This window comes from Lynx canadensis, chromosome C2 (assembly GCF_007474595.2).
Source record: "Lynx canadensis isolate LIC74 chromosome C2, mLynCan4.pri.v2, whole genome shotgun sequence".
Lineage (NCBI taxonomy): Eukaryota > Metazoa > Chordata > Mammalia > Carnivora > Felidae > Lynx > Lynx canadensis.
Window position 1 is genome coordinate 14,293,659 of NC_044311.2, and position 27,061 is coordinate 14,320,719.

At 37.0% G+C, this 27,061-nt stretch overlaps 2 protein-coding genes across 2 annotated transcripts in view; one reads left to right on the forward strand and one right to left on the reverse strand.

Annotated features, from left to right (window-relative positions):
• The window catches only part of ZCWPW2 (zinc finger CW-type and PWWP domain containing 2), a 131,353-nt gene extending 109,910 nt beyond the window's left edge, over positions 1-21,443 (reverse strand). The window contains exons 1-2 of the mRNA XM_032594660.1: positions 21,275-21,443; positions 12,636-12,746 (exon numbers count right to left, since the gene is read on the reverse strand). The gene's annotated coding sequence lies outside the window, so the exon portion shown is untranslated. The remainder of the gene's footprint in view (positions 1-12,635; positions 12,747-21,274) is intronic.
• A 146-nt stretch (positions 21,444-21,589) lies between these two features.
• AZI2 (5-azacytidine induced 2) overlaps positions 21,590-27,061 on the forward strand; it is a 38,678-nt gene continuing 33,206 nt past the window's right edge. The window contains 1 exon segment of the mRNA XM_030328538.1: positions 21,590-21,942. The gene's annotated coding sequence lies outside the window, so the exon portion shown is untranslated.

A 27,061-nucleotide genomic window follows, 5' to 3' on the forward strand; every position in this document is an offset into this window, starting at 1 on the left:
CCTGATTAATATTTCAGTAGTAAAGATTTGAGTGATCAGAACCTTGGCAAAACCTTAATTCAAAATTGTTAACAAATACTTCCAGTGACAAGACTACGTGATTATTTATTATTATGAGGGAAAACAAGTACAGCCAGTCATCTTTGAAAAAAGCCTCAACCACCGCTTCTCAATATAGAAGGCTACAATTACATGTGGTCTATCATACAATTAATCCTATCTCAGTCCTCTGAAATTCCCTTACTTTCTTTCATTAGAAGGGGATATAAAGACTTTGTAGTGGCATTCAGGATTCCTATGAAATAGTATCTTAAATATTATGAAAATATTTTTTTTCTATAGTACTGGCTTCAGAGTTTGTGGAAATGGAGAAAAGAAGAACCAACTCAAATCATTCTAGAAATTGCCTTTAAGCATAATAATAAGTATCAAAGAGCTGGAAAGCCACTATTAAGGGCTGAACTGTATCTCCCCTTCCCCCCCACTCCCAACAAATTTATATGTTGAAGACCTAAATCTCAGTGCTGCAGAATATAACTGTATTTGGAGACAGGGTATTTAAAGAGCTTAAGTAAATTAAAATTAGGGTGGGCCCTAATCCAATCTGACTGGTGCTCTTATCAGAAGAGGAAATTTGGACAGACACCTGCAGAGGAAAAACAATGTGAAAACACAGAGAGAAGGTGACCATCTACAAGCCAAGAAGAAAGGCCTGGAACAGATCCTTACCTCAAGGACTTCAGAAGGAACCACCCTGCTGACACCTAGATTTCAAACTTCCGGCCTCCAGAACAAGGAGAAAATGAATTTCTGCCATTTAAGCCACTCAGTCTGTAATACTTTGTTATGGCAGCCTCAGCAAATTAAATTTGGATTTTTTGTTCCCCATCTACATAAACCACTCCTCAGTGGAAATGGCAGAGGCTCTGGCACCCTGATCCTCCAGCTTCTCAGAAACCCTTCTTGTTGCCGCAGCAAGGCTTCAATAAATGGGTGGTAAGGACTTCCCCAAGGTGCCTTTTTTAGAGTTAAACTCACAACATAGTTTATGCCTTTTCCAACAAGTCAGATTAAAAAGGAAAAGGGAAGTGTGCTGTTAGAACCAGAAGCCATCTCTGTATCAGAGCCGTCATCTGACAGGTAAGTGCAACAGGGAGACTGAGGTGGCCAAATTACTTGAGGGGTATGGTGGGTATCAGGACTGTGAGGCTGAAATTCTTCCTGCAGTTTACGGATCTGGTTGCTTCTTTATCCTGTTTCCAAGATACTTTCCACGTTCTTTGGCTTCGATATAGAGTTTAGACTGAGTCCTGCCCTTGTACCTACCACATGATTCCGTTTTTTTGTGTTTTTTTATCCTGCTGGCAACTTTTTCTATCTTTTCATAAGTAGTACTCGGCTATTTGCAAAAGTCTTCTGAAGTGTCATGTAGCTGCGAACTGCAGCTCTGGAAGTCCTTTCGTTATTTACTGTAACTAAACTGAGAACTGCAGAACCTAGCTCTGCCAATCTAGCAGCCCTCTGTACTTCAGCACATCTCTGGCTTGTAAAAGTAAACATTTGTCTTCTAGAAATAGTTTTCTAAAGGCAGCTATTCCATACTCAGTAACATTCCTGAGGTGCGGAGTATACACCAGGCCATCTTCCTACCCCACATCCAGTCCCTCACTTAACTGCCTTACCTAGAAAGACCGTCTCCCGCAGTTCTCCAATAGATTTTTGGGTGTTGTTTTTAACAAAGAAGCATCAAGCAGCAAAGCTTCAACAACCTAAGTAGGAGCAGTATGCAAGGTGATGGATGAGGCAAATGGGCATTACAAGGTGCTGAAGACTGCTTAACATCTAAATGCATTATATATACTTGAAGGGACATATAAGGTAGAGACAGAAGAGGTTAAAAATGTAGCTTCATCTTCCCCTCTTCAGTTCATATCTCTAAGAAAGAATTTTTATTTACTCCCAGGGACTTAGTTGGCTGATAGGTAAAAATGCAGACATGGAGGGGCTGAGAATGCTCTTTATAGAAGAAAAAATATGAAGATATTGTAAGACAAGATTTGGGAGAGTATAGGAGGCAGGAGGGAATTAAGTAAGAAAGTGAAAGGTCATTTTTTAAATGAGTTTTAAGGAAAAGAGGCAAGTAATTCCTGCATAGTTTGTTAACTTTGAAGAGGATAGATGGGTAAAGACAAATTTTACTTTACTTAGTATCAAACGAAGGACTTCCTCCTCTTCCACTGCTTCAAGAAACTTCATAAAGACTTGATTTTCAATGCTTTTAAAAATAGACTTTGTATTTTTTTTAATGTGACACTGAGCTGGCCTTATTAGGATGGGAACAAGAAAGTCTTAGATTTGAGGTATATTTGAAGGACTACCAGATGGGATTTTGGACAGATGGTAAAATTGTCCAACTCCATGTCAGATTAAAAATCATTACCCTAAAACAAAGCCACAAATTAACTTTTACCATAACCATTCAGGGGGTTGGGCACCAAACTTACACTAGTTAGGAATTACTTTAAGGCATAAAGAAAGTGAATTCTAGCTGGGAATTCAGGGCTCAAGATTAGATTATCTACAGATTAAAAACCAGATTTAGGCAGCATTTCATCATTTCACTAAAAAGACATTTTCTTAGAGTTACAGGCTAAAAATTTATTTTAATCCAGCCTTCAAAGATATCTAATTGTTAGAGATGGTGTCTTTCTTGGTCCATAAGAAGAGGCCAGTGGTAGAAATAGACTGATTCAGGGTTCATCTCTCTTTTTATTGGCTGTGATTGAAACCACTGGAGACTGGAACACTATGCTACAGTCATCCAGCTGACTTTGGGACCACTAGTAGAGGGTATTTACTACTATAAACTGGAAACATTAAGAAGGGACACCGCCAGGAATGGGAGAAAGGGCATTTGATTTACGGTTGGAATAAACCAAGTGCTCTAAAAGTACTAGACTCCAGAGATTGAAAATATTGAAGATTAAGTAAGGATCTATAAAGTCTTGAATTTGGAGTTGGTAGTGAACTCAAAGTCACAAAGAGCCACTTCTGTGGCAGTATTCAATCTATCTCTCCCTTCCACTCACCAAAAAAGCAACTCTACACTTCAGGGTGAAGATTTGCTGGCATTCTTAAGTCAGGTTAACATTCACATAATAAAGTAAAGGGAAAATAATCTACCTATATATTCAGACTTTGAGATTCTTTTTAAAACTATCTATTTATTTATTTTGAGAGAGAGAGAGAGAGAGAGTTTGTGTGTGTGTGTGCATGCACAAGCAGGGGTAGAGGCAGAGGGAGAAAAGAGAGACTCTCAAGCAAGCTCTGTGCTATCAGCATAGAGCCCAATGTGGGGCTCCATCCCACAAACCATCAGATAATGACCTGAGGCAAAATCAAGAGTCAGATGCTCAACTGACTGAGCCACCCAGGCACACCCAGACTTTGAGACCGTTTAAATGGGTCCTCCAGCAGGTATGAAAGAATTAAAATAAAGAACTAGAAATGACAAGATCAGATTAGTGTAGGAGACATTTATATATCATATAGGTAAGGATTACTAAACAGATTTACACTTTACTACTAATAAGGAACAAATCTTAAAAGAAGGCAGTGATGAGTGTCAGGAAGAAGCTTGGGCTAGAGGTGATTCAGTCTCCTAAAACATGACCCCTAACTAACCAATCCCTGAGCTTCCTTTTGACCTTCCTTTAGTGAACTTAGTGATCTTTTTCCCCCCTCTCCTGTACCTGAGCAACTGAATGTTCTTAAATGTCATATGGAATGAATTCAGTTATTATTTTCATTCAGGACCAATCATAAGTATACATGCACACATATACACATGTGCATGCAGGTCTATACAAAACTGATAGCTTGTTCCATAATCTAATAATCTCCCTTCCGGGTATATATCAAAAAGAAATAAAATTATCTCAAAGAAATATCTGCACTCCCATGATCACTGTGGCATCGTTCACATTATTCATACCCTCCCCACACTGGAATTTCATTCAGCCTTAAAAAAGAAGGAAATCTGTCATTTGTGACAACATGGATGAACCTGGAGGGCATCATGCTAAATGAAATAATTCAGGCACAGAAAAAAAAAATACTGTATGATTATCACTTAATTTGAAAAAAAGTCAAAATCATAGAAGCAGAGAAAATGGTGGTTACCAGGGATGATGGGGAGGAGATGGCAATATTTGTGAAAGGGTACAAAGTTTCTGTTATATGAGTCAAGGTCTAGAGACCTAATTGATGGTACGCTGGTCACAGTTAATAATACTAGGTTGTATAGGTTGTATATTTGAAATTCACTAAAAGAAATCTTAAGTGTTCTTATCATACAAACACAAAAGCAACTATGTGAGGTGATGGGTATCATAATTAGCTTGATTGTAGTAATCATTTCAACAATATATATATATATGTTAAAATACTATATCATACATCTTAAATATATACAATTTTATAAAAATAAATTAATTGAAGACCAATTAAATTATTTCGTTAGGATTTGGTTTTCCTTAGTCTCTCTAGTCTGCCTCCTTCTGCATTAGGTTTACTCTTAGGTTCCACATGAAAGACAGTGGCAGCAAAATTCAAGTCCAGTATAAAAGAGCAAATGTCTCCTCCAGAAATCCAGCAAAAATCTTACAGCACCACACTGGCTCTAAGTGAACATATGTCTATCCCAGTATCAATGACCGTAGCTGGGGAATATCACAATTTTTAGGCATAGGTCACATACCCGTCTCTGGAGCATGGGGTAAAGAAAACTCCATCAAATATACATCAACGGGGGCACCTGGAGAGCTCATTTGGTTAAGCGTCCAACTCTCGGTTTCAGCTTAGGTCATGATCTTGCGGTTTTTGTGTGTTCAAGCTCTGCACTGGGCTCCATGCTGACAGTGCGGAGCCTGCTTAGGATTCTTTCTCTCTCCCTCTCTCTCTGCACCTCCCTTGTTTGTGCTCTCTCTCTAAATAAATAAGCTAAAAAAAAAAATACATCAATGGAGGAGGAGTGTTTTCCAGAGGCACACTGAGATGTAAGACAAAAAATGTAGCTGTGCATGCAATATTTGAAAATATATATACCAGAGGCAAAAATTGGAAAAAGATATAAAAATCTTACGGTGGTAAGATTATAAATTGTTTTCTGCTCTATTTTCCAAAGTTTTTATATTAGAAAATTTTAAATTGTATTGTTTTATATAACTATACATCAATCCTCATTATTTGCAAATTCCATATTTGTAATTTTTCTCACTCACTATAAATTATTTATAACCTCAAATATCAATATTTGCTGCGCCTTCACAGGCAATTCTCTGCCTTGTTTCAGAAGAGACATGGTCTAGTTAGTGCCACATTTTCCCAATTACTGTACTTTTGTTGGTGATTTTATTGTTTAAAATGTCCCCCACACATACAGCTAGCATTCTTAAGTTCAAGAAGGCTGTGATGTACCTTAAGGAGAAAATCTGTGCTAGATAAGCTTTGTTTAGGCAAGAGTTATAGTGCTGTTGGCCATGAGCTCAATGCTAATGAATCAACAGTATAGATTAAATAAGGTGTCTTTAAACAGAAACATACATAAAACAAGCTTCTGTAGTGATGATTAATGAAAATGTGGTGACCAGAGGCTTGCAGGAATTTAATTCTGCATTTCCTTTAGGAGCAATGATTCAGAATTTGCTAATTCAGTGTTCACAATGATGTAATAATAAAACATAATGACCATGAATGAGAATAGACTGAAGTATATATGTGTTTTAAATAAATATAATAAAATTACATTTTCAATATTATGAGTTTTATAAATGAATACAGGAAATAAATTCAAAGGACTAATATAAATGTAAAAAGACAAAATTAACAATATATAAAAGCTATTTCTCAAAGATATTTTAGTAACATAATCTATCCTTGAAATAAACATTCTAAAAAAATTTGATATTGATCTACATACATCAAAGTGGTGACTAGCTACAGAAAATTTTGAATAATATTAATTAATCAGATTTAGTATTTTTCTTTGCATGTTGTTCATAATTATAGCTTATATATCAGATCTTCAATTAAAATCAATTATTGAAAATTCTGAAGAAATATTTTAATATGAAAACAAGTTTCCAAATAAACCATCAAAGTACAAATTTTCAATAAATTTCAACCTGCACTGTCTCTGCTAATTAAGTAGCCTTAAACACTTGTGTATCCAAAGTACTTGATTTAATTTATTTTGCTAAATTGTAACTTCTTGTTGCAAAAGTTAAACTGAAAAATGTTTCATGGATTTGTAAATTTTATAATTGCAAAGGTGAACAAGCAATGTACCAATAATGGCTACTTTTATTTTATTTTTATTTTTTTTTTTCAACGTTTATTTATTTTTGGGACAGAGAGAGACAGAGCATGAATGGGGGAGGGGCAGAGAGAGAGGGAGACACAGAATTGGAAACAGGCTCCAGGCTCCGAGCCATCAGCCCAGAGCCCGACACGGGGCTCGAACTCACGGACCGCGAGATCGTGACCTGGCTGAAGTCGGAAGCTTAACCGACTGCGCCACCCAGGCGCCCCAATAATGGCTACTTTTAGAGTTACCTTGGAAAATGAAGATCATTGGGGGTTAAATAATCTTACCAGGAATGTAATTATGATGCACATAAGAAATAATAAGCAATGGTCCTAGTTCAAGAACATTGCTTTCTATCCACAAAAACATATAGTCTTTTAGGGGAAAAATGGTATGTACTCTTCTGTAAATATATCAAAACGAACAGTACCTCAAATTTGGCATTAATTTGTTCCCTGATTCACTCATTCATTCATTTTTTTCAACAGGTATTTTAACCTCTCACATGCCACACAATAGTTCCAACTGCTGGGAAACAGCAGTGAATAAAAATAGACATAGTAAGCAGGAGTTAACATTCCAGTAAGAAGGGAAGTAGATAGTATATGCAAACAAAAAAATAAGATAATTTCAGATGTTGATAGATGCTAAAGGGAAAAAAGGTTGGTATGATAGATGTATATGCTGAGGGAGATGAGGAGATGGTCAAGGAAGGTTTTACATGAAAAATGACATTTGAGCTGAAACTTGAAAACTGAAGACACTGCCCATAAAGAGCCATGACAAGAAGAAAATTTGGGCCTATGTGAAGGACAAATATGACGCCAGTATGACTATAAGTGCAGGAAGATTTCTGGTACAAATCTATCAATTAGAAAAAAGTCAGAAAACCCAATAGAAAAATAGCCAAAACACATAAACAGGTTCTTCACAAGAGTCAATCCATGTAACCAATAAATATGGCAAGGCCTCAAACTTGACAATCATAAAGGAAATACAAAGCAAAAGTACAATGAGAGGGGCACCTGGGTGGCTCAGTCAGTTAAACGTCTGACTCTTGGTTTCAGCTTGAGTCATGAACTCACGGTCCATAGGTTCGAGTCCTGTATCGGGCTCTGCCCTGAGTGTGCAGAGCCTGCTCAGGATTCTCTCTCTGTCCCTCCCCCAATTGAGTGCATGCACACGCTCTCTCTCTCTCTCAAAATAAATAAAATAAAAATTAAAAAAAAAAAAGTACGAGATACCACTATAAACTTATCAGCAAAGTCACTGTTGAAAGGACCGACGATGCCAAATGTTAGCAAGGATATAAACAAACTTGAACTCTCATACACAGCTGGTTGCATTGCCAACTGGTATGTCCACTGGCAACTTGCTTTTTACTATCTAGTAAATTTGAACATATGTACTTCTAGGTATTTATATGACACAAATATCTATAGCTAACACACACACACATATATATATATCAATAGATATGTTCAAGAGTATTTGTAGCCAAAAACAATAAACAACTAAAATATCTGTAGGGGCGCCAGGGTGGCTCAGTTGCTTAAGTGTCCCACTTCGGTTCAGGTCACGATCTCAGTCTGTGGATTCGAGCCTGGCATCAGGCTCTGCTGACAGCTCAGAGCCTAGAGCCTGCTTTGGATTCTCCCTCTCTCTCTTCCCCTTGTCCCCCCGCCCCCCTGCTCGCACTCTGTCTCTCTCAAAAATAAACATTAAAAAATTTTAAAATATCTTATAAAGTGTAGAAAAGAAAAATGAAATACAGTAAATTCACATTGTAGAATAGCGTATAGCAATAAAAATGAACAAACTCCTGCTACACAAACCTGAGTGAATACCAAAAGCCAGATAAAAAGATACATGTTACATGATTCCATTTAAATAAAGTTTTAAAACAAGCAGAACTAATTTGCAGTGTTAAAAGTTAAGATAGTAGTCAGCTTTGGATCAAAGGGATCTAGTGACTAAGAGTAGCCATTTGGTAGCTTCTTGGGGGCAAGCAATGTTCTTCAAGGGTCCTAACAACTGTGATAGATAATGAATGAGAGGAAGAGATTTCATCATTACCCAGAATATGGTTACTCAGGTGTACTTACTTTGTGAGCTATAGTTTTCACACTTTTTTGTATATATGGAACAATTCAACAAAGTATGTATTTTAAAAATACATCATATTACAGTATAAATGATTTGAGGATAGAAATAATGTTTTAGCCTTGTGTAGAAATATGGCTCTAAGAAAAGTAGACTGATTGCATATGTTTTAGAGGTGAACCAGGTAGAACTCACGGATATATTTTGTGTAGGGAATAAGGGAAAGGTAGTGATCAAGACTGACTACTAAGTTTTCAGCCTAAGTAACGGAATCAAAGTTGGTGACCCTCATGTTTCCAGAAAGACAGAACACATGACTGTGTTAGATGTTGCTTAGGATTTCAGTAAGAAGAACAGAGATATATACATTGGATTTAAACATGGAAGTCATCGATGATCTATAAACAACATTAGGTTAGTGGTAGAGATGAAACCCTCATTGGAGCATGCTAAACTGTAATTATGAAGTGAGAAAGTGGAGAAAACAATTTTAGCCAACTTTAAGTAGGTTTCTGTTTTATTTTTAATATTTATTTATTTATTTTGAGAGAGAAACAGAAAGAAGCACAACACAGTCTCTGGCTGTCAGCACAGAGCCCGACGTAGGTCTCAATCTCACGAACCATGAGATCATAACCTGACCCAAAACCAAGAGTCAGACTCTTAATCGACTGAGACACCCAGGTGCCCCTGTTCTTGTATTTTGGTCTTTTTTTTTTCCTTCTGTGAATCAGGAGAACAGAAATGCAAAGAAAGAAAAGAGCAAGCTGGGAAGCGTTGTGAGATCAGAGCAAGTTATGACATATATATTATACAAATGGTTGAGAAAAGAGAGTCTGGTATAAAAATATAAGCTTGACTTATTTAATAATTTTGGTAGACTAGGCCTCATCTACAATGATTCACCTTTCCCCACCACCCCAAAACCAGAAGCCACTTTTTAAGAAAGCTCTTGATACATTACTTGTACAACAAAGAGTTAATTTTTCTATTAAGTTTTGCTACATGTAGGGGAAGAAGTTCCCATTTTTTCTCTTCATTTCTTTAGCTTTAACAGCTTTACTGAGATATTACTCACATACCAAAAAATTCACCCATTTAAAATGTACAATCATTTCTTCTTATGTCCTGGGTTCCTTAATGATGCTCAAGTGTTATCTGGTACTAATAACATTCAGCATAAACTAAAAAATGTTTTGGAAACAAAACAGAGATACTTTCCTTCTAAACCTTTATTTCAATGATCAATTTTAATGTGAAACGTATTTATTGTACAAAACAAGAATTCAGAAAAAAAAACAGAAGAAAAACCATTTCCAATTGATATGCAGGGAAGAATGCATGGTAACATTCTGAGAAGTAAAATTTTTTGTTCTTAACTTTAGGAATCTTACTGTCATTCCATATCTGTGTGTTCTTCTGGATACGTGAGAAAACCCCTACATGTTTAAACTATTTATCTGTCCAACTACTTGAGGCCAAGAACATTCTTACCAAATATAGGCTTGATCCCTGATTTCTTGCACAGGAGCTGCTGATTCTTAGAGGAAATTATGTACTCATGTCTATTGGTACCACTCTAAATGAAAAGATTCCAGCTCAGAGGAGCTGTTAGCACACCTTCAAGGCTACCCTTTTTACGTATTCTTTCTCTTTCCTCCTGTATCCTCACTGTGATTATTCTAAACCTTTATAAATCTCACACCATCTTCCTCATTCTCGAAAAATAAACTTGCCTCCTACTTTACAAGGAAATCTCCATTACTTCTCAATACCTAAAATCTTATCTAAAACTCCTTACTTATTTGCTACAGTTTTAGATCCTGATTCTATTGTTGTTTGTTTTTGGTTCTGATACTTCTTGAGGGTTTGCTAAAGCCAGACTTAATGCTTAGGGAAAGACAAAAATCCCTCTCCCCAAGTAATGTTAAGTATCAAGTATTATAAGACAAACACAGGATGCTATGGAAGCAGATGTGGCACACTAACACTTTCAGGTACAGGGTGTCAGGCCACTTAAGAGAGGTGATACCTAAACCAATCCGAAAAATGGTAAGTAGGGGTCAATGCTCTTTCCATGTGCCCCTAGCAGTCTTACTTCCTTTACATACCACTTAACACACCGTATTATAATTTATTTGATAAAGTCCTCTACAAGCAAGTGAAAATCCACTTCGGGCAAGGTTCCTATCTATCTTGTTAACCACTGTATCCTGGCATCTAAAAAAGTTCCTGTCAAAGAAAAGCACTGAATATTTGTATCATAAAATATTGGAAATGACAGTAACTTCAGAGTTAGAGTGCCCCGCCAGTGTTGATACTCAAAATATTTAAAAACCAGGATGGCTGTATCACCTGGATATCTTCTGTAGCTCTAGATTTAAATTCTGGCTGCATTTCTTGACATTTTTAAATTAAGGCAAGTCAGTTAAATGATCTGAACATCACTTTATCATCTGTATGTGTTGAGGATAATAATGCTTAAGTCATAGGATGGTTTTAATGACAAAATGAAACAGCATATAAAAAAACCCATTTCAGTGCCTGGTACACTAAAAACAATATAATAAATGTTTGATTTCCTTTCTACACTGCTTTTAAGCGAGTTAAATTTGTAGTTAGATAAGAAAATTAAAATATACAGAAACCAATGCAAAATGAGTATACTTATTTCATCTTTCCTTAATGATTTTTCTCAAGTGCTCAATTTAACAAATAATTATTTAGTTTGCCTCTAAACTCTAAAATGCATTTATCCTTAATTTTCTCTGTGATGTAAATTTAACATTCACTATTCACTCATTTACCTAATTAATAAAGTTGTGCCTATATGTCAACCTTAGATTACACTTAATGACTCAACAGAAACTTATTAAGAGCCTATTATCCGTGCAAATTTGTAATTTAGCTTTACTGTTCATGAACTAGTTTATGCAGATACTTCTGGATAGATTCTAGCTTAATAAATGCTCCTAGATGGGGTGCCTGAGTGGCTCAGTTGGTTAAGTGACCAAATCTTGATTTTGGCTCAGGTCATGATCTCATGGTTCATGAGACCAAGCCCCAAGTCAGGCTCTGTGCTGACAGTGTGGAGCCTGCTTGGGATGCTATCCCTCTGCCCCTCCCCAACTCATGTGTGTGTGGTGTGTGTGTGGTGTGTGTGTGCATGTGTGTTCTGTCTCAAAATAAATACACTTAAAAAAAATGCTCCAAGATGCTCAATAGATATTTTCTTTACTTTTTCTTTCACTTTAATAGTGAAGATAACTGATGAATTTCATCTGAAATCAGAAATCAAAGTTGAATGGAAAGAAACAGCTTATTGGTATAATCAAAAATTGGTATCTTTTGCAGCAACTATAGTCTTCAGCTTTAAAATTTTTAAGGGAATAGTTCACAAATAGTAGAAATCTGATAAACTGTTCTAAATGCTAATTTCAAATGTTAGTAATCAATCTGTATACTTTAGATCTATATTGGTTACAAATACCGCAGTTTATTCAGTATATGGAGACTTAAAAATAAAACAACAGACCCAACAAGGATAATTAAAATTAAGTTCTTCAGACAATCTGTCAAATACAATAGTGTTATAAATGGATTAGAATTATATCAGTAGATTGAACAAAGAGAGCATGAATTTCAGATTGGGAGCTATTTCTCCCTACATGTGCCCATTCTCAACTGACTTTTATCTAATCTATTTGCCATGGAAGTCACATAGTTGATTTGCTTAAAGGTAAAATTTTGTTCCACTAATGTTGTGGAATAACGATCTTCAATTAAGTTCACCATTTCCTTTAAATCACAAGACACAAGAATAGAATCTCAAGATAGTCTAATTAGAGAATTTCAACTTGTCATTCGAAATGATTTATACACTGTCATTGATGTTTCTCATTTTAGAAATAAGTGTCATAATTCTAATAAAGAGTGATGGCTTTCTTATCTTGGGTGCTAGTAACTACATAATTATTGTTTCAAGAATCACTACACAAATATTGAGAAAATGAATCACCAAAGAGTTTTAAAATGAGAATGTGAAAATGGAAGTAATTTTAAATTACATAATGTAAAACTGAGAGCATGCTTCTTCAACATATCACACCAAAATCTGCAAAGTAAACATGACACACTAGGAATAGGAATAAGTTGGAATTCTTACCCTGAAAGGGAACAAACTAAAGGTTTTTCTCAGTTTGTCCAATTCTCAATTTCTTTAGAGTGGGTGGGTCTTTTCTTCTTTTGGCCTCGGAGAAAACTTTGGGACACCTTTCTGCACGATGAAATGGAGAAGACAAGGAGGCACATTAGTTTCATAAAAGACTTGCAAAATTCCCATATTCATCCTCCACCTTACATTTAGGGCCCTCATAGCCTCGCCATTATCTTTCTGGGAAGATTAATTCCCATTTCCACTGTGGACTCTTCTCCAATATATTCTGTGCTGAACCTTCTTGGTGTTCATTCCTTTGGAAACATGTTCATACCTCATTTCTTTCAGAATATTTGTTGAAATCTTTTATCCATTGATGACTCCCCAACCCCTTCTTTTTCTGTTATGTGTATATTCTTATTTTTTTATTGTAATCTTAATGGAAGGAAAAGACATAAATAAATCAGCCTGTAATCCTGAACAGAACTTGGCAATTTGCTTTCTTACCAAGACATTATGAACATTTCCCATGTCATTTACTGCCTACATTATTTAAGCATAGGCGTGATTTTAGTTTTGAAGCCAAAGTTACATTTTTTACTCCTCAGTTATGTATTTACACAGTTCTAATGAAATTCAAAGTAAATATCACAGTATTTTTCCAATATTGGAATCACTAGATGATTTTTTTGTGTTTTGTTAGTGATTTAGAGACCTTCACTATCTATTTTTTTCTTTTGTTGCCTGTGCTTTTTGTGGTCATATAAAAAACTCATTGCCAAATCCAATGCCATGAAGGTTTCTCCTGTTTTTCTCAAGACTGTATAGTGTTAGCTCTTACATTTAAGTTTTCGATCCATTTTTACTTAATTTTTGTATATGGTGTGAGGTAAGGGTCCAACTTCATTGTTTTCAACACCAATGGCTGAAAAAACTGCCATTTCCACATTGAATGGTCTTGGCATCTTTCTTGAAAATCATCTGACCATTTATATGAGGGTTTTGGGGGGCTCTCTATTCCATTGATTTATATGTATGTCTTTAGGTCAGTGATATACTGTTTTGGTTCTGTAGCTCTGTAACATGTTTTGAAACCAGCAATGTGAAACCTCTAGTTTGTTACACTTTCTCAAGATTGATTTGGCTATTCAGGGATTCCCTTGAATCCCTTGGATTCCATATTAATTTTAAGATGAATATTTTCCATTTCCTTGATAATAGTCATCCTAGTGGGTATGACAGTAATAATTTTAATTCCAATCATCTGTTTCCTTAATATATATTTTTTTCGATTCTATCAGTTAGTGAAGGAGTTAAGTTAAAAATCTGCCAGTATTGTGTGTTTATCTCTTAGTTCTGTCTAGCTATGCTTCATATATTGTGAAGGTGTTTTATTAGGTACACACAAACCATTTATCTTCTGGTGGAAATAATACTTTTTTTTTTTCCTGAAAGTCTGCTTTGTCTCACATTAATATATCAAGCTACTTTCTACTTCAGCTTACTCATGATCAATATTTTTTCATCCTTTGCTATTTTCCACAGATCACTTATAATCAGCATTTTTCTTAATCCAATATGACAGTCTTTGTTCTGAGTACTCTACATACATTTAATATAATACTGATATATTTGGTTTTAAATATATCATCCTTCAGTGTGTAAAAGCAGTAAAATGAATGTCACCTAAGTCTATTTTTCCTAAATCTTTTCATTAAAATATCACTAGAAGTAATCAAAATTATTAACATTATGTATTACCAATATTTAAAATTTTTATTATTTTCTCAGCAAAAAATTTGAGACAGATATAATTTAGGTCATGTGGGGAAAAAGCATACTTTCTCTAACTCTTAACTAAAGGACCATTTCATAAACATAGTATGTATGTACATATGTGTGTGTGTGCATATATATATATATAGCATATATATATATACACACAGACACAAAAACATATCTGCCTTGATATTTTATAGTTGATCATTTCTTTATTGCTCTACATTTCTCTTCTGAAAAAAATGAATAAACCTGCCTCACAGTTTTGTAAAGATGAAAGATGGGGCGCCTAGGTGGATCCATTGATTAAGCATCCAACTTTAGCTCTGGTCATGATCTCACAGCTTGTGAGTTTGAGCTCCAAGTCGGGCTCTGTGCTGACAGCTCGGAGCCTGAAGCCTGATTCGGATTCTAGGTCTCCCTCTCTCTCTCTGCCCCTCCCCCACTCATGCTCTCTCTGTCTCTTTCAAAAATAAAACATTACAATAATTTTTTTAAAAGATGCAAGATAATTATGATCTTATAAAGATTTTTGTTGACTTTTAGAAACAATGGATTATGGAATATTCTGCTAATTCACTTAATATCAAGATGCAAAGATTTTTTCCCTAGGCTTCTTCCTCTTTTCCTCAATCTAGGACATTATTTTCACCCTAAATCAAAGATATCCATATGCATATTTTTTAAAGTAAGTCTGCTCTATCTGGAAAGCTGTAGCTGTCTTCTGCCTAGCTGCATAGACAAAAAAAACTTTTATTCTCTTAAGACTGTTTAGACTATGTTTGATAACTTAAAAAAATATATTGATGAAAATATTAAATATTCCAACTTAGTGAATGATATATTCAATGTCAAGAAATAATTACATTTTTCATGAATATAAATGTTATTGGTAATTTAAATCGTATTTCTGTTGCTAATAAATTCCCAAGTTAAAACACAAGATTTGGTGTAAATATAGTCATTTCATTTCCATTTTCATCTAAACAGTATTAAAAATCAAAATCGAAAAATAGTAAAAGGATCATCTGGCTTCTAAAACTCTTCATTTTGAGCAATCACCTCAGTCACTAAGCTCAACATATCAATGATTTTCTCAACATATTTTCTCAATAAGTTATTTCCAGGTAGTTGTAGTACTGCCTTATCTCTGATCTTTAAACTTTTATATTAGCTAACAAAGGTATTTGAAACATATCAGTTCATTTGAGATAATAAATACATCAAACTGTCTTGTCAGAGAAAAAACAACCAAAAACTTCTTTAAGTTGAAAATTTGGATTATTCCAGAAAAAGTACTGGTAGGATGGGATAAGGCAAGAACTTTTCTTATCATGCCTGGAAATAATGTACAGCAATGCAATTCATTATAATTTAGAAGAATAATTAAGAATTTTGATATTAGTTTAGGATGATCTTTGGAGAAAAAAGTTTTTTGTTTTTTGTTTTTTTTTATTTCAGGCACAAAGGGCTTTGATTACTACTAAGGAACACTCGGTATCAAAATAATATCTTTCTGTCACATACTCTAAAAAAAAATTACGATGCAATAATATAAAAAAAATTGTGACTCACTATGATGATATCCATTATCTGGACATACAGGATCCTCTTCTAAATGTGATTTCATTTTAAGACAAAATAATGTAAGAAGAGTCATAATTCTCAAACTGATGGAGAATCTTTCCAGGGTTCCCCAATTAAGTGAGAATTTTTAAATTAAAAAAATACATCAATGATAAAATACAAAAGTATATATATAAGATCACAGGTCAACTCAATGAAAACTGTATATAAATGAACAAAGATACCAAATTTCATTGCCTGAGTTGGCAATGTTTATAGGAGATGGTGGAAAAACAGGCTGGGCTAGTTTTAGAATGGCTTTTTAAAACATGCTAAGGAGTCATTTCAGGAGTTTGAGAAGAGAACTGTAATGGCAACATTTACATTTTTAAAAGATCATTGTAGATATCAATATAAAGAATAAGTTGGAAGCCAAAAGACTAAAACTAATTAGAAGAAACTATTATAATAGTTATATTAGTATAACTATTATAGTCATACTATATAGTATATTATATACTATAGTATAATATATATAGTATATTATATAACATATACGATACAATACATAATAGTTATATATTATATAGTAGAACAAATTATGTTATAAAGTATATATTATACGTAAACTATGTAATATATATAGTTCATATTACATGTATTATATAATAGTTCTATTATAATAGAAAACTGTAGCACAGCAAGGATTATGAATTAGGATTTGAAAGACAGCTAAGAAGTAGGATCCATAAAACCAGGTGAACAGATTGGCTATGGGATGAGAGGGAGGAGTTTTTTAAAGCCAGAGGGGATTATTATAAAATGATTGTAGACGGGCGCCCAGGTGGCTCACTTGGCTGAGTGTCCAACTCTTGATTTTGGCTCAGGTCATAATTGCCTGATTTGTGGGATAGAGCTCAGCATCAGGCTCCAAGTGTAGAGCCTGCTTGGAATCCTCTCTCTCTGCCCCTTCTCTGTGTGTTCATGTGCTCTCTTGCTCTCTCTCTTGCTCTTGCTCTTGCTCTCTCTCTCCCTCTCAAAATAAATAAATAAACTTAAAAAAATATAGGGGCGCCTGGGTGGCTCGGTCAGTTGAGTGTCTGACTCTTGATTTCTGCTCAGGTCATAATCCCAGGATTTGGGATTGAGCTCCACATCGAGCTCTGCACTGACTGTGGATCCTGCTTGAGATTCTCTCTTTCTCCCTCGGCCCCTCCCCTGTTCACACTCTCTTTCTAAAATAAAAATTTTAAAAATAGAAAAAAAGCTAAAGACTGTAGAGAAAATGATTAATATTAGTGAATTAAAATCACATCTTTTTTTGTACTTTTAAGAATCAACTATACATAGGCAATTTAAAAATCTACACTAGGAAATTATGTCTTTAACTTCGCAACTACTATAAATTCAACAATTTTACTATATAATCTGAGTTGTGCAATGAGTTTGGAAAATTTTCCTCTCCTTTGCTATATAATCTTTTTAAACAATCTACCTTAATTTCTTTCTCCAGATCCTACAGAAGCTTAAAGTCCTTCTTTCATTGTTGTTTATTTGGTAGCTTTATAAAATGTCTTTTCTCTGACAAACTGACTTTGTCTTCTTGGTTTTTACAGTGCAGATGTCAAAGTCTCAGAATTATTTCTTCTCTCCTCATTCTAAATAGGAAAAAAAGTTTTCATAGGCACATATAGAAACTGTCACAAAAAATTAATGGGACTGAATTGCTGGTCTTAATCCACATGACTGATAGCCCTGTGATAGCTTTTACGTCCTTACACATTTAAATAGTCCTTTTGGGGGTGCCTGGGTGGCTCAGTAGGTTAAGCATCTCACTCCTGATCTCATCTCAGGTCTTGATCTCAGAGTCATGAATTCAAGCCTTGCGTTGGGCTCTGTGCTAGGAAAAGGCATTTTGCCTGTTTGATCTCAGTATCTAAAACAATGTCTGGCACATGGTAGCTGCTAAATAAATATTTGTTAATTTCGGAATTAATGAATTCATATCTCAAATAGCAAGAGTATAACTGTCAAGCCTCAGAGGAGAGTTGCTCTTACTTCATTTGATAAGAGTATAGGATTCCCTCTATTGGATGTTTTTTCTTTCTCTGCGCAATCCTACCACATTCTGGATTCTCTGTTGATGTCCTCATATTTATTCTCCCTACTTTAGGGCTGTTCAGGTTTATCAAATTTTTCTTCACCTACATGTTTCCAAAAGAAAATCACTGCACTTAGTTACTGTGCATATAATTATGACACTCACATTTTTATTTTTTTAAAAAACGAAAGCTCTGTCAGAAGCTGATTCCAATTGAATACAAAGCATTTCAAGTCAAAAAATTATGAAGCACAGATTGTATGTCCAGAGCAAGGTTAGCTGCTAGAGACAGTAGTATCTCTTTTATAAATGGAATGTAAATGGCATAGTAATCTGAAATCCACTAACATTCATCCCATTGAAAAGGACACGAACAAGCTCTCCTTTCACAGATGGGAACTTGATTATCATTCTTTCTCTCCTTGAATTCATATTTTTATCTCACTTCTCCCACATAACTTTATCCTAACATTTTAGTGTTTGAAAATATTTTAAACTGACCATCCTATTACATTTTCCTGTAACAACAGCAAAAAAATATATACATATATATATATATTTTTAAATCCTCAGAACATAAGTTCCAAAAATTTTCTTTAGTATTGTGTTATCATTAAATTATTAGACTACTAATGATCAAATAACAAACGTATTACAAATTATGATCATTATAAAATATCAAGTCAGTTCTTACTGGAAATGCATCTCATAAAGAAATAGATAGGGCCTTCTCTCCGATTAGATCATGTATCCAGGATTGATACTATTTATTGCTAAGAAAGTAATACTTTCTTCAATACTATTTATTGAAAGAAACAGTTTGCGTTAATTCTGTTCTTCTATTTTGTATTCTTCTATACTAAGTATTTGGGAGTAGAAGGATTTCTGGTTATAACCACCATTCTTTTGAACCACTAAGCCATGTATCAAAAATCACACAGAGGTATCTCATCAAAAATTATTTCTAATAAGCTGACAATTCAATTGAGTCCTGCAATACTTTCGAAGGCCTTTGGAAATTGCCACTCTTGTAAAAGAATTAGTTACCCAGTCATTAGAATCACTCACTTTCTTAACAGATTTAGGTCAGATTAAAGGTATTGCTTTATTTGCAGAGTGGGAGAGGGACATGACCAAAGAAGAAGGGGGAAAGGTGTCAGATTTAGGCACACTCTAAGGCAAATCAATTTTAGAGAAGAAAAGTACCCTTAAACTATATGTAAAGGGTATGTATGGAAACCCTCCATGTACCTTGCAAAGTGAAAGGTTAGGGATTTGAAGAGCGTTGCTTCAGGATACACACACATTTGGGTACAGTGTAACAAGTCATGACTTTAAGTAGTTCACATCCTTTTGTGTATGTTACCTGTTTTTCCCCCTCCTTGGGTGTGTGTGTGATGATGTATGGGAGAATATCATTTTAATATAAAAATAACTTTGTTAACAAAAACCCATCTTTTTCATAATTATAGTAACAAGGTATGTATTTTTTTTTAACGTTTATTTATTTTTGAGACAGAGAGAGACAGAGCATGAACGGGGGAGGGGCAGAGAGAGAGGGAGACACAGAATCGGAAACAGGCTGCAGGCTCCGAGCCATCAGCCCAGAGCCCGACGCGGGGCTCGAACTCGCGGACCGCGAGATCGTGACCTGAGCTGAAGTCGGACACTTAACCGACTGAGCCACCCAGGCGCCCCAAGGTATGTATTTTAAATACAAATTGGCTCTCATCAAATTAACTTTAAAATAATTAGCTAAGTCATTTTCTCTTTACTCAGAAAAGATAAAAATGCATTTCCTTTTTCAACAAGTCTCAAATTATTCTAAATTGTGAATGAAAGTTGAAAAATAGAGATCATTGCCATATCTACAAATTAGAAACCAGATAATCACTTTATTTCTGATGATTTGGGGTGCCTCAGCCAATTTTATTAACATTCCTCAAAACTCTGCTATCCAAAACAAACTGTATGGTGGTCTTTTAAGTTTGTAAAGACATTACCGAGGCAATCAAAAACTAAATGACTCATGTCCAAAATATTAAAAACACTGCTCTCTTCCAGACCGATAAATTGACTTTTTTAAAAACTACATTTAGATTTTAACCTATTTTAAAAATAGGATGTAATTTTAGCTGCGTGTGGTGTTTATTCACAACAGCTGTTAATTTTCACTTAATTCAAAAAGAGAAGGTTATCAACAAAAACATATTTTAAAGTTAACCCTTGAGGGGCGCCTGGGTGGCTTCCTGGGTGCCTCGGTTGGGCTTCCGACTTAGGCTCGGGTCATGATCCCACGCTTCGTGGGTTCGAGCCCTGTGTTGGGCTCTGTGCTGACAGCTCAGAGCCTGGAGCCTGCCTCGGATTCTGTGTCCCCTCTCTCTCTCTCTCTCTCTCTCTCTCTCTCTGTCTCCCCCCCCCCCCACAAAAAAAAGTTAACCCTTGAGTCGAACCCATCCTTTGATCAGAGATGACAGGTGGGGTGATGAATCAAAACGGTATGTAAAAACATCTTCTAACCTTAACCAATATTTAAGCCTTCAGTTGACAAAATACTAAGTAAGAGGGTGGCGAAGGGCGTCATTGTTGCTAATTGGCGGTTAATGAGGATAAACTGCCTACATTTACCGTTTTCTCCTTTATTTTTTTTTTAGGCAGAAATAGCCGCAGAGCTTGAGGGGATCCACCTGACTGCGACCTCCAAGGACAGTAACGAATTCAACAACTCGCGACTCCGCAGCTCAGGGATTATCATCTAGAAACGACCAAAGGCCGTAGCAACTCTAGGGCAGCCGGGTACAATTCCCAAATCCCAAAGCTTGGCACTAAACTCAAAAAATTAATTTTTTTTTTTTTTAAGAGCCGTGTTCTGAATAACTATGGGACCATGAGTAATTCGCCGAGCTTGTGTTTCAAACGATAGCCTGAAAATTCGCAGCAGCGCCCAGGAAACGGAGATGGGGACCTCTGCACAGCTTCCTGCCGCCCCCCTCGTCCCGAAAGCATCGTTACAGGTTTCTCAACTCCCAGCCACAGCGAGGCGAGAGCTTTATAAACCCTGAACGGCGCTGAGAGGACCCAACACGCACCACAAACGCTCGGGGACCCCCCAAGCGGTCGCTGAGTGAAAAGAAGTCGCTGGAGGACTGCTGAAAAACAAGCCACCGACTCGACCGCCACAGCGGCGGGTAACGGCCCTTACCCAACTCCAGCTCCGCCTTCACCTCCGCCTCCGCCTCCGCCTCCTAGCGTCGCCGCGGCCCCGCCCCGCCGCGGAGGCTCACGGGACACGTAGTACGCCGCGCCCACATCCTCCTTCCCCCACCCCTCAAAGCTGTGTCTTCTGGAATGCCCTGTCAGCTCCCTTCGGCCTGACTTCCGGTTTGCTCGCCCGGCCCCGGCGTCTAGCCTGAGAACAGCTGGGGCCCTACTTCCGGCGGTGCGCTGCTTCCAGCCCCCCTGTACAGCGCTTCCCCTTCGCGGAACGCGAGGCGGCTGTCGGTCGGCGGACGCTGACGAGGCGGGTGCCGGCGGGCCTGGGTCTCGCGCGCGTGTTGCTGGGTAACGGGCCTTCTGCCGGGCCGGCTCGGCCTCTTCTGCCTAGCGTTGGCCCTCCTTCCAGAACCTCCCCGGGCCCCAGCCGACGGGCCGGGCTGCGCCCACTGCGGGGCAGCCGAGGCTAAAGAAATGGGAATCCTTCCGCGGCGTTCCCGGAGCGGCTGCCTTCTGTGGGGAAGCGGCGGTGTCTTCGAGGAAACCGGAAGCCCGCGGTGACCTCTGGCGACCCGGTTTGTTTTTGGTCCGTTTCCAAACACTGGGGAATCGAAACTCGGCGGCCCTGGGGGCGGCCCTACGGAGCCTGTCTTCGGGGTGAGTGACTCGATTCGACCGGGCTAAGGGTGCGGGCAGTGTCGGGATCAACCTCCGCTGCTGTTGGTGCTCGGAAGAGACACGTCATTTTCTTCACAAACCCTTGCCCTCTCCTTTGACTAGGGAGCGGCCCGCCCCTGGGCATCCCTAACTCCTGTTTGATTTGCACGCTAGCTCTTCCATGCCTTCCGTCCTCCTTCACTTTATTTCCCCCTTTGGCTTATTTTCTTTTCATATTCTGAATTAACGGAGCGCCTTTAGTTTCATTTCATTCATTGACATTGCATTTCTGTCGGAAACGGAAGAAGGCTGTGTAGCTAGGACGCTACTGCCTGGGGCATCCAAGCAGTGGACTTCACGTTAACGAGGCTAACAGTAGGTAATTCGTCGTTTCTCCAGTGTCTGACCTGTGTGTTTGGCATGATTTTTCGATCATTTGTTGAGTTACTACTACATGCACGGTAGGTGGACTGTCGTTTCCTACAAACAAGGAACTTATATACTCAAAAGCGAGGTGAAGTGTTAACTAAAACTGTAATACGAGTGTGTTGTTGGAGATACGCTAAGATGATCAAAGGTAGTGACGTTTTAGGGTAGAAATAGACCCGTGCCTCTCAAACACAGGAAACATTTTCTTTTTTACTATGGAATTTTGAATTGGGTTGCTCGAGATCTCAGTATATAATTTAAATTCTAGTTTTCTAAACGTGCCATATCTAATTTCCCAACCTCTTGTGGTCGCTCCCTCCTTCATCTGTAAGTTAGGAATGATAATCCCTCACGGGGTCATTAGAAAATTTTAATGCGATATTATTTATTAAATGGGAAGTTTTTATACATGTAAGGTTTTAGTATTAGAGAGAGAGTATGGTGTAATGGGAAATGCACTGGATTAAGTCAGAACAGTAATTCAGGATCTGAGTGCTGAATTTCCCACTTAATCGCTTGACACTGGTTTGGGGGACCAAATCTCTTCTTCATTTTTCTTATCTCCCAAATGAGAGTTATGTTTACTTTTCACCGCACCGACGCATAGTTTCTAAGAGTTTTGCTGGCTCTGGAATCAACTGGCTGGTTTTCATTCCTTGGCTTCCCCACTTTCTAACATTTGCCTCTTAGTCAATCCACCTGTGATAACAGGAAAGTCTTGCCCACATCAGAGGTCTTCCGCAGATTTAACGAATCGTCATGAAGAACAGAAAAGTAGTTCCCCTAAAAGCTGCCTGACCTACCGTAAACCATCGGTAAATATTGTCAACACAACATTTTCATGATTATATGAAATGTGATGAGGTTTTTCTTAATCCATGAAGTAATAAAACCAACGTAATTTACTTTTTTCTCTTGTATTTATATTCTGGATTATAGTTCTGTTATCACTATTGGAGAGTAATTACTGCTATACTAATAACACTTGATGTGTATAAGTGCTCAATTCCATTGAGATGTGTTACTTTATGAAAAGAATAAAAAGTAGATTGCTTTTTGTACTTATGCTAACCCTGAGGAAGTCTTATGATTCCCTAGTCGTAAGTGTTACTTCTGGACTGTTGCAGTTTAGTGACACTCAGTGAGGGTTATAGAAACGAAAACGGAGTTGTTTATGTTGTATATCCGATGCTGAGTATATTTGGGGCGCTTACTGAATTGTAGGACATTTGAGTGCTGAGATCCATAGAGTGACAGTCTCTTGAAAAAAGGCACTTGATTATCTCTTCTTTGTAAACTAGGTAGGCCATTCCTGCCCCTAATTATTTGATTAAAAATGGGGAACGAGGAGTAAGTGTTGGTCCGTTTGCCTCCATCAGACTTAATCTTTGCCCCATAGTGTCTTGACTGATCCTATGAAGTGGGTTAGGGATAATTTAGCTTTTCAGAAGTAGAAGGATGATGGAAATATGAGGCTCAGTTCAGGAGGCAATATAGAATAGAGAAAAGAGGTAAACAGTTCTTGATTCCAACCCTAGCTCTGTCGCATACCACCAGTACGACTACAGGGAAATGAGCCTCACCTCTTTAGAGCTTAAGTTTCTTTATCTGTGGTGGTGATAACTTTCTAGCCAAGATTGGTGTGGATCTGAGGTAAGGTTTGTACTATACCATTTAGTCAGTTTCTGGAAAAAATGTGAATTCTTTCGGTCTGTTTAGGTTGCCATTTTATATCTGCATTAAATTTTGCCTTCACAATTTCGGAAGGTGGGATCTTAGTGATGTAGTTCAACCCTGTCATTTTATTGGTGGGGAAATTTAGATCAAGAGAGGTAGACCTGTCAGTAATCAAGGTGGCAGATTGTAGACTAGAGTCTGGGTTTCTGAATCTCTGGTCAGTGTTCTTTCTACCACTGAGCTCTGCCTTTTCCAGATTCTTATTAGAAAAAATCCGAATCCATGTTGTATTGTCTCTCAGAACGTTGTATTAAGAGCACAGATTCAGTAGAAAGCTTATATGGGTTCACATCCCAGCTTTGCCACTGATTACTTATGTAGCTGTAGGTAAGGTATTTAATTTTTTTAAGACCTTGGCTATAAATTAGGATAAGAGTTCCTTCCTAAGAATCTAGAAAATGCCTGTGGAAGCACTAGCGCCTGGCATATGGTAAGCGATGGATATGGTAAATACCATGATGATGAAATATGACAGGATAATCCTATGTTTTCCTAGTTAAAAAAAAAAAAAAGACCTGCCTGGTGTCAGAAGATACTTCTGTGTTTTCTAACATCTCACAACCCCGTATGTATAGCATGTCTCACCTTGGGCTCTTAATGTTGATTGTAGTGAAGATTGCAATTTAGGATTTTCTAGAATAATTCTTACAGTGTTTGAATATTTTTTTCTTGGTCTCTCCCTTAGCCTCAGGAACTACTCTTGCTACTTTTTACCCACCTTATATGGCAAATACGTTGCTCCATTATCATTGCAATATTGTGATTTATAAGAAATGTATATTTGATCATTTAGATAGCCAAAATATGTTTCTCATATGTATTTGGCTTTTGTCCACAGTTCTTGGCCCACAGCTCCCCAAACCCTTGGAATTTTCTGAGGGTAAGAGGTATGGGATCATCTTTTGTCCTATTTGGTCACTTAACAACCTCTTTTACTGAAATTGCTTCAGAGCCATGAAGGTGAAATGGGTGTCTTCTTATTCATAACCAGTCCCTGTTTACTGCAACTATGTTTATGGTAATGAGATGACTTTGGACAGCAACTAAGGATGGGGCTGATTGCCAAGGAAACCAACCATGTAATTAGAGGGTTGGAGCTTTCAGTCCCACCAAGGTTGGTAGAGGGAAGGAGCTGAAAGTTGGATCGATTGCCAATGGCTTAATCATTTCTGTGTAAGGAAGCCTTTGTGAAAACCTAAAGAGGAGAGGGTTCAGAGAGCTCCCAGAACTTTTTCACATGCCACTGTGCCAGCCTCAAACTCCAGGAGGACAGAGCTGCTTTGTTCAGGACCTATGTATCTGTGTGGTCGGAAGCACAGGTAACAACCTAGGCTTACAATTAGCGTCCAGAGTAGAGGGCAGTCTTGTGGCACCAAGCCCTTTACCTGTGGAATATGTTGCTGTCTCTGGGTAGATCATTTCAAAATGGAGTTGAATTGTAGAGAGCTTTGCTTATTGATAGTGTAGAATCATCTGCCCCTCATGTTGGGATTGGCTGACCGAACACGTTTTAATCATTCTTGGGAATTTCATTGTTCTCAGCAATAACTGTCAACATCTTTCACCGTAACCCTTTTTAATTCTCTTTTAAGTTGTACTTTTCTTATGTAAACATCTAAGAAGAGTCAGTTTAATTCCAAATATATAAAATGTTTGCATTATATATTTCCTATAGGTAAATCTATCTGATTCTCCTATACTATTGTGACGAGAGAGATAATGAAGTTGCTTTCTTTTTTTTCTTTTTTTTTTTTTTATTTTTGGGACAGAGAGAGACAGAGCATGAACGGGGGAGGGGCAGAGAGAGAGGGAGACACAGAATCGGAAACAGGCTCCAGGCTCCGAGCCATCAGCCCAGAGCCCGACTCGGGGCTCGAACTCTGGGACCGCGAGATCGTGACCTGGCTGATGTCGGACGCTTAACCAACTGCGCCACCCAGGCGCCCCTGAAGTTGCTTTCTATAATTTTAAAAACAAAATCTCCATGCAAAAGTTAGGTGTTGTTTACCAATTGATAATATAAAACTAACCATGCCCACAATTGTTTAATAATACTAGTTACAGTTGGAATTCTATAAATCGCATAATAGCCACTTTGTAGAGTAATGACTCTCAAATTGGATAGGGACTTAAAATCATATGGGATGATTATTGAAAGTTCAGTTTGACATTTTCATCCCAGATATATATCTATATCTATATGTAGATATAGATATGTCTATAGATGTATATATATCTATATCTATATATACTGACTTGCATAGATCTGCAGTGCAGTCTAGCAGTCACTATTTTTGTTTATTGTTTGTTTTCCATTATCATTTTATTTATTTACTGAAATATAGTTAACATATAATGTTATAGTAGTTTCAGGTGTAAAATATACTGATTTAACAACCATATACATTATGCTATGCTCATCCCTACCCCTCTGGCAACCATTAGTTCTCTGTATTTATGGGTCCATTTCTGCTTTTGTTCTTTTGTTTTTTAGATTGTACATCTAAGTAAAATCATATAAGATTTGTCTTTGACTTATTTCATTAGCATGATGCCCTGTAGGTCTATCCCTGTTGTCACAAATGGCAAGATCTCATTCTTTTTTATGGCTGAGTAATAATCCATTGTGTATGTATGTGTGTACCGTATCTTCATTATCCATTTGTCTATCAATGGACACTTAGGTTGTCTCCATATCTTGGCTGTTGTAAATTCTACAGTAAACATAGGGGTGCATATATCATTTCAAATTAGTGTTTCCATTTTTGGGGGGAATTACGGAGTGATACGGTTTTTCTATTTTTAAATGTTTTGTTTCTATTCCATTCTATTCCAGAATATGTGTTTTTCTATTCCATCATGTTTTCCACAGTGACTATACCAATTTACATTTCCACTAGGGAATGCACTAGGGCCTCTTTTTCTGTGCATCTTTGCCAACACTTAATATTTT